Source organism: Mesoplodon densirostris, chromosome 16, assembly GCF_025265405.1.
Source record: "Mesoplodon densirostris isolate mMesDen1 chromosome 16, mMesDen1 primary haplotype, whole genome shotgun sequence".
Taxonomy (NCBI): Eukaryota; Metazoa; Chordata; class Mammalia; order Artiodactyla; family Ziphiidae; genus Mesoplodon; species Mesoplodon densirostris.
The window spans coordinates 55,319,551-55,328,597 of NC_082676.1; the positions used below are offsets into that span (position 1 = coordinate 55,319,551).

The 9,047-nt window shown below is 42.5% G+C and overlaps 1 protein-coding gene across 8 annotated transcripts in view; it reads right to left on the reverse strand.

Annotated features, from left to right (window-relative positions):
- Nucleotides 1–8,103, reverse strand: part of MRTFB (myocardin related transcription factor B) — a 208,566-nt gene extending 200,463 nt beyond the window's left edge. For 3 of the 8 annotated variants that reach the window (XM_060120107.1, XM_060120112.1, XM_060120104.1), the window contains exon 1: nucleotides 8,007–8,093. The gene's annotated coding sequence lies outside the window, so the exon portion shown is untranslated. Of the gene's footprint in view, nucleotides 1–7,786; nucleotides 7,869–8,006 lie in introns of those variants that run through there. The other 5 variants (XM_060120108.1, XM_060120106.1, XM_060120109.1 and 2 more) reach the window with 4 other exon arrangements.
- Between the last annotated feature and the right edge of the window lie 944 nt (nucleotides 8,104–9,047).

A 9,047-nucleotide genomic window follows, 5' to 3' on the forward strand; every position in this document is an offset into this window, starting at 1 on the left:
TTGAGCAAGTCCATAAACCCACGTGCCTCGGTTTCCCCACATGCATAATAACAGGATCCAACTCACAGGACTGCTGAGGGTTATGTGAGATAATCCACATTGGGGACCTTAAAACAGTTCCTGTAACATAATAAATGTTCAATGAACATCAATTTTCGCTTTTATTATTACATGTTCTTATATAAAATAAATCCATTTGCCTCTCACCACCTCCACCACCACCATTATTATTACTGTTACTATTATTATTGAGAAACGGCATAAGCCTTATCTTCAAGGGGTTTACAATGTACTGGGTGACAGATGAATTACCCAGACACATAATACGAGGCAAAAGAAAGATCAAAGTCAATTATTCATTTACTTATTTTAAAATATCCGAGTGTCTGTTCTTTGCCAGGTATTCTGCATTCTTTGGTGGACATGAGGGACATAGTTTCCCTCCTCACAGTTTCCAGTCCATCAAGGCCAAGCTATAGGACCAACAAGCTACACATGGAGACAGATCGTGTTTTTTACTGGGTGCAGGGCAGCACATATCTGAACTGGTAGAATTAGGTAGCAGAACATTCTGGAAGGGATGACATTATAGGAAACACGGGGCCTTTGGGGAAAGCTAAGCAGCCTCTGGTCAGGGTGCATCGGAGAGGGCAAGCAGCACCAAGGCTAGAAAGGCAGGCAGGAGGGCCCTCAAACACGGGGCTGAGTTTGTTCTCTTCTCAGTATACTGATTATCCTGCTCGGAGTGAATCACAACTTGCTCTTAACTTTAAGTCTAACATCATTTTATTATTTTTCTTCTTTTCTTTTTTTCTCTTTTAAAGGTGAGAGGGGAAAGAGGAAGAAGAAAAAGAGCACAGCAACCTTAATCTATGTTGCCGCTGGCAGTGGCACTAAGTGATGAGTCCCAAGCTCTTTTTAATACTCCCAACATTCTTACCAAGCCAGAAATGTTCCTTTTACTCATTAGGAAACTGAGGCTCAGAGTAGTCAAATAGATCCCCAGATGTCCACAGAGCTCATAAATGCAGCCACAGAATTTAACTGTAAGCCTGACTCCCAAGGCTTTCTTTTCTCTTAGGCAAAAATGTATAAAGGATTCTGCAGAATTTAACGTCTGTTAAAAACTACTTAGAACTTCAGGGTATATAAACCTCTGTACTTACACAGAAATAAACAGCCTTCATACAAACAATCAAAACCACTTAGAGGGACTTCCCTGGTGGCGCAGTGGTTAAGAATCTGCCTGCCAGCGCAGGGGACACGGGTTCGAGCCCTGGTCCAGGAAGACCCCACATGCCACGGAGCAACTAATCCCGTGTGCCACAACTACTGAGCCTGCGCTCTAGAGCCCACGAGCCACAACTACTGAGCCCACGTGGCACAACTACTGAAGCCCGCATGCCTAGAGCCTGTGCTCCACAAGAGAAGCCACTGCAATGAGAAGCCAGTGCACTGCAACAAAGAGTAGCCCCCACTCAATGCAACTAGAGAAAGCCCACGCACAGCAACGAAGACCCAATGCAGCCAAAAATTAATTAATTAATTAATTTAAAAAAACTAAAAACAAACCTTAAAAAAAAAACCACTTAGAAAAGATAAAGGAAAAGAAGATCCCACAAAAACAATATATATATAAACACATGTATATGTGTATAGATATACACACACACACACCATAAATTTAATAAGAAATGGGCAAAACCTATATGAGAAAAACTTGAAAATGCTCCAGAAGGATTCGGGAGTAAAACCAAACAAATGAAAAAATACACAATGTTCTTGGATAGGAAAATTCAATATCTGAAAGATATCAATTCTCCCTATGTTAGTTTATAAATTTAACACGATCTCAATTTGCTTAAGTTTTTTTTTTCTGGAACTGACAAATGATTCTAAAGTTCACATGGAAAAATAAACAAGCAAGAATTGCCAGGAAAACGAAGTGCAACAGGCAAAACTAGTTTTACAAGGCATTAAGACATTTTATAAAACCAATAATGTGTACTTGTGCAGGAATAGAAAGACTTAATGGAATAGAACAGAAAGTCCAGAGATGCACCCCAATACATCTGGAAATTCAGAATATAATGAAGGTGTACTGTATTCTGAAACAAACAGGTAAAGATAACTGGTAGCCATAAGGAAAAAGTTGAATCTATATATCACTCCTGAACACCAGAATAAATTCTAAATGGATCAAAGGTTTAAGTGTAAAAATGAAACCATAAAAGAAAAAAACACTGAAAGAAAAAAAATGGGCCAAATCCAAATTCTTGGAGGCCTTTCCGTGACTCAAAATCCAGACACCATAAAATATTAACTACTTAAAATTTAAAGAAAAAACTTTAAAGACTTCTCTATACCAAAATACATGACAGTAATTTTTTTAAAAACGACAAGCTTGAGGAAATTGCAACTCACATCACAAAGGGCTAATCACTCTAATTTATAAATTCCTAGAAATTGATAAGAAAAAAGCGATCCAAAAGAAAAACACGGAAAGGGCATGAACAGATGGTTCATAGAAAAAGAAACAGAAACAGCCTTTAAGCATGTGAAAAGATGCTCAGCCTCATTCATAATCAAAGTAATGCACATTAACACCACGAGTAACTTTTCACCTTTCAGACTGATACAAATCCAAAGGCTGGTAAACACTCTATTGGGAGAGGCTATGGAGACAGGTACTCTAATGCATTACCTGCAGGAGTTCAAAATTGTACAACCCTGAAAGAGGGCAGCATTTATCACAATTATAAATGCACTGCTCACTGACCCAGCAATCCCACTTCTGGAAAGATATCCCACAGATACACCTCACATATACGAAATGATAGGTGCACAAGGTTATTCACCACAGGCTGTGACTGGAAGAGACTGGAAAACACTCAAGTATCCATCATTTATTGGGATACTTCATCATTTATTGGGGCTACTTAAACTCTGGCACAGGCCACACAATGGTATATTCTGCATCTGTTAAATAAATGTTTTCTATATACTAATGTAGAAAGATACTAAAGGTATACTAACTGAAAAAAAAAACAAGGTCAGAACAACTTACATTTTATATAAAAAGGAGGGAATATATAGAGTATACTGGTATCTGCTTGTATCTACACAAAGAAACAATAGACATCTATAGGAAACAAATAGAAAAAATTACCTGTGGCCGAAGGGAGCATATTAGACCAAGACAGAGTTGGAAATTAGACTCCTCAAAATACTCCATTTTAGTTTTTGAACCACATGAACATTTTATATATACAAAAAGAATTTTAAAGTGTTAAATGTATAACTCACAGGACGAAGAGAAAGAGAACTACTTATCACCTAGAGTCAAAATCCAACATGCATTAAAAGAGAATTTTTTCCTAAATTAGGAGTTTGGGATTAACAGATACACACTACTATATATAAAAAAGATAAACAACAAAGACCTACTGTATAGCACAGGGAACCATATTCAATACCTTGTATAACCTATAGTGGAAAAGAATCTGAAAAAGAATATATATATATGTGTATATATGTATATATGTATGTATGTATAACTGAATCACTTTGCTGTACACCTGAAACTAACACAACATTGTAAATCAACTATACTTCAATTAAAACAGTAATAGTAAATAAAAATGAAAGAATTTTTCTCTGAAATTAGATATTAACAAGCAAGATTAGTGTGGCCATCACTAAAAATCATACAAGACAATCTGATTTTTTTTCCTTTAATCAAGCTAAAGCACATGATTATAATAATCTATAAAAGCGCTATTTGGGGGGCAAGGAATCAGAAGAGAGAATAGGAAAGCGCAATGAGGATGCTTTAGCCTAATGCTTCTCAAAGTATGGTCCCTGGACCAGCAGCATCAGCATTACCTGAGAACCTGTTAAAAATGCAAATTCTCAAGCCCCAGCCCAGACCTACTGAACCAGAAACTCTGGGAGTGGTAGGGAGTAATTCTGGTAATACACACTCAAGTTTGAGAGCCAGTGATTTGGTCCAATGCTTCTTACACATCCTCATGCATCACTTGGAGGAGGATATTGTTAAAAAGCAGATTCTGGTTCAGGAAGTCTGGGGTGAGTCCCTGAGTCAGCATTTCAAACAAGCTCCAGGAAGCTGCTGATGTGCTGCTGGTTTGGGGAGTGCACTTGCGAAGAAAAGCTCAAATCCACCTGGGGAAGAAGGTATATAGTCTTCACGTGGCTGAGTTTCCTATGAAATTTGCCCTCAGTAGCAGAGTCCGTACACAGGTTTCCAGGATGGGAGACATCATGTAGCCTCCCATATAAATTCTGTCTTTAACTCGGAATAAATACATTTTCAAGCATATGTCTTATTAAAATAACAGTGAATTGCTGAAATTCAATTTAAGGATGTCTCATTTGAGACAACTTTCATTTATAAGTGGACCCATGAACCTTCCAGAATGGGAAAAAAAAAACCAAGAAGGCATATTCATACATCTGCCTGGTTATACTGTCTGATTAATTTTATTTCAAACACATTAACCATACCATCTGCTTTCCATGAAAAATCACCAGTTTGTCTCCTTCTAAACATTTTGAAAATGGTTCTTATATTTACAAACACTGATTCTCCATTTGTTTTACATGGGGGGAAAATCTTTAAAGGCATCTTCCAAGTAAAGAATTCTAGTTGAGATGGAAGGACCTGGAACTGTTATGTATCTTCATTTTGCAAGTCATCCTTTGTATAAAGTTTTTGGTGTTAAACATTAATCAATGTGCTGAAATTTCTACATATCCCTATCTTACTGCATCTATCGATAAGATGCCATCATTTCCAGACACACTATTATTTTATGTACCACTAAGAAAGAACAAAAGTTGCCAATTAAACCATGACTTGTCAATTTTAAGATACCAGTCCATCTCAGATATGCATCTTAAAAAATATATCAATGAAATAGCTTAATTATAAGTCTCAGAGATATGCACATAATAAATTATGCATTTTCATCCACAGAGGCATGGATTTTTGTCCATATGACAATCTGTCCCACGCCTAAACACTGGAACGGTTTCAACTTCCACGCAATATTATTTGGTTCATTTTTGTACATATGAGTATTTTTTTAAAAGGTAGTGATTAAAAAAGAGTGACCTCTTTTTACCCTGGAACATGATACTGCTTGCACAAAGTAATACAAATTAATCACTCAATTTGGATAATTTTCCAATCCAAAAGTATTCAATGTAGCTATCTCTAGGCTATTTATTTATTTTCCCCCAACAATAAGTGTTTAATGAGTGAGTAAATAATGTCCCCCTGAAAAGACCCCCAACCCAATTAAAGGCCAAGTGCAGTAACACTTCAGGGTTGAAACCCTGCTTCCTTCCTGCTAGGAGGTGCCATGTCATTTATTGAAACAAAACAAAACAGGGCAAACACATTTCTTAATAAGTGCAGTTTGTTAAAGTCCTGTTAAAACATATGGGTCAAGGGGAAGTAAAAATAATCAGAGGATCACTGTAGGAAAAACCTTTAGGTCTGGCACCTGGGAGACCTCTGGAGAGGAGGCAGTGGGAGAAACTTCACGTTCTGAAAGGAAGGAGCCCCCCAACTCCCTTCTTCCCTCTCACCCGATTAATCCCACCAGAAACTACCAAGACTCCGGGATAAAAGGTTTCAAGTTCAATAGTCACACTCTCTCCAAATACAAAAAGCAGGTACAAAATATATCCTTCTTTTCTGACAAAAGCCTTTACTTACATGCTTGTTTCCATAGCACCTTTCAAAAGTAACAAGCAATGAACAATAAACAAACATCTTATAGCAAAGAAGCAATTTATCTATCCAAAGAAAAGGAGAAATAAACTTCCTTTGTAGATTTAACAAAAGTTGAAGAAATTCATCGTATTACACTGTAGCTATATAATAGTCGGAGTTGAACTTTCTCAACTCAATTTGCATTTTCCCCATAGCAGCAAGACTAACAGAGTTTCAAATGAAAACAATTTCTAATGAATCATATTAGGAGGACTGAGGACAATATGATTATAGGTCATTTTAGTTTTGTTGAATTGTTTGAATGTCAGTTAAATTCTGCCCCCCTCCCTGTTATAACGGACTAGACAACGATGACTGTTCTTTAGAGTGGACCTCAAAGGAGCTAGTACGGTCCTCTAAGAGACATGTTTAGTTATCAAGTGACTAGGGCACACCACTGGCATTTAGTGTCTGGAAGCCAGGATGCTTGAACTCACAATGCATGGGACACTTCTACATAATGAAGATTTATCCTGGTCCTGAGAATCGTTTCAATGACCAGCCAGATTTATCACCATAACTGGTGTTACTTTAGAACACAATACTAAACAGTTTTCACAAGAAACTATGGAAAAACCCCAGTAATTCAGGGGAAGGTAGCTAACGTGAGGGAAGTTGAGATTGAATAATAACTAGTGTCTGAAAATTAGTGACCATTTCCTCACACCATGCATTAACTCAACATATAATTGCAGTGTCACAATACTGAGCATACCTACACTACTAAGTAACATACTGGCACCGAATCAAAAACAAAGCAAAACAAACAAACAAAAAAACCCTTTCAATCTAGCTAATATTTTATTCATTATTATCAGTGATAAGCGGTAGGAATCCACCATGGTGCCTCGAAGCAGCAGTACCTCCAAGCTTGTGGCACAAAAGCTGCCCTACAATGTCGTTTGAAAATGTGGCGATCATGGAGGGATTATATTAATATTATTTACATGTTGATTGAGATAGTCTGTACTTTATCTTGGCATGTTATTCCTAATTCAACCCGGACTTGTTTCTCTCTTCATTATCATAAAAAGTTTATCCCAACACTTAGGCGTCCCCTACCCCTGTGTCTATCTATCTCTCTTATCTTTCCTTTTCTTGTATTAAATAGCTCCTGATATTTTTACCTCTCTTCAAGCCAAGCTTATTCACTAGAAGCAGGTACAGCACAGCAGTATGTGCTAGATGTGATATGGCAATGCATGTCATATATAGTTCTCCTTTTACTTCTCCCTTACATTTAAATCGGAGCATCACACTGATTTTCAATTATGTATGTAGGTAGGTTACATTACTGACGAAGTGCATTTCAGAGCTGTAATGGGGGCTTTACAAACTTCTGCTGCAAATGGGAGGAGCCTTGGTCTGACAAAGTTGAGCACCACTGCTCCAAAGAGTGGAATCACGTGCTTAACCAAAAACAAACTTGAAAAGTTTCCTTTGCTTAAAGCAAGCCCTTGGCTCCAATATTCCACTTCCATTCGACCTGACGCCCCACACCCGGCACACACCGCTGCTTTTAAGCCCACTTCTGCCCTCACACAGGGCCAAACAAAAGTTATTGACCATTTCGGGAGCAGGGACCCTTTTGGGAAATCGACAAAAGCCAAGGACTCTCACCCAATAAACTCACATGCCATGCTGCATTCAAGTAGGGGGAGGGGGGTTCCCAGACACACCCTCTGCAGCCCAATCGGGACCGGAGTAGAACTCGAGCCCTAAAACCCAGCGAGTGGGGGTGGGGAGAAGGATGGGAGGCAAGTACGGGGCGGGGCGCTGGACTCGCTGTGCCTGGGCTTAAACCCCGATTCCACCGTGTCCCAGCACCATGACCCTGGGCAGGGCGCTTCACCTCTCCGTGCAGCCCAGCAGTGGAACCGCGTAAGCGCGGGCAGACGGTTAAGGCTCAATAAATGGTGTTGCCGCGGGCAGCAGCGCCGCGTCCACCGCGCCAACCCGCCTCCGGGGAAAACTGAGGCGTACCTCGCGGTCGCACCCGCGTGCGGGGACTGGCTGCGAAGGGACTGGCCCTGCGGCCCCGCGGCCCTGGCCCGGCAGCCCCGCCCCGCCCGCGCGGGTCCCGGGACGGCGCGGACCCGGCGGCTCCGCTGCAGCCGCAGGGCCGGCTGGGGAGGCCGCCCAGGACACGGTCCGCCCGCCCAGCGGGCTCCCCCGTCCGGCCCTCGGTCTCCGCCGCTCTCACCCGCTCCTCAGCCCCAACGGCACCCGCCGCCGCCGCTGCCGCCTCCCGCAGCTCACCTCCCGGGCCGCCGCCGCCGCTACAGCCGCCGCTACAGCCGCCGCGCGATCTCGCGAGACTTCGCTCCCCTCCACGCTTCCCCGCCCTCTCCGCGGCGCGCGCGGACCCCGGCCTGTAGCAGGCTAGGCGCGCTCCCGAAGAGCCGCCCCCTCGCCTCGGGGTTAGGTCTAGCCGGGCTCGCGACCCTGCGTCCCGGTCTCTGCATCCGTTCCGCCCACCTCCGCTCCGTGAAGGTGAAGGGTTAAAAGCCAGGTGCGGGTCGGCAGCCTCCCTCTCACCTGGCTGACCGGGTGCGCGTGCGCATGCGCGCGCCCGGGGCCCCGGACCTTGGAGCGTTTGCAAAGGCTGTGACCACTGTGACAACAATAATCCCAGCAGCCAGTCTTGGAATGCTTCCTCGGTGCCGAGTACTTTTACAGCTCCTCCTGGGTCCTCACAAGAGCCCCCAAGAAGTGGGTATTACCGTCCTATCCGTTTCAGAGAGGATAAAATGGAGGCTTGGCCAGGTTAACAACTGCTACCTCTAGGTCACAAAGCTAGGAGTGGGCATTCGGGGTTGTCTGACGCTCAAGACAAAGCCCAGTTTTCCCGCCTCCATGACAATCCCCAGACCCTGTCCCTGCTCCTTCCGCTGAGGGCACCAAATCTCAGCCCTTCTTCACTTCCCTCCCAAGGTTCACCAAGGTGAGAGGAGGCGCTCCTAGGAGGGCAGTTGCTACAGTCCCTCTGGTTTTATGGAGCTGCCGTCAGGAAAATGCTTCTCCCCCAATACACGAACTTCCTAAACCTCCCTGTGCCAGACCCTGTACAGGGCCCTGAAAACGATTTATATTCGATGGTCTCCTCTTTATACTGGTGGCGTTTTGATGGTAGAGAGCATAGTAGAATGGGACACAGGACACAGAACCAGAATGTACATGGATGTCAGGGGGTGCAGAGAAAGGTGTGACTTCTTCCTAGGGGTAAAATCTTAACCTTATACAT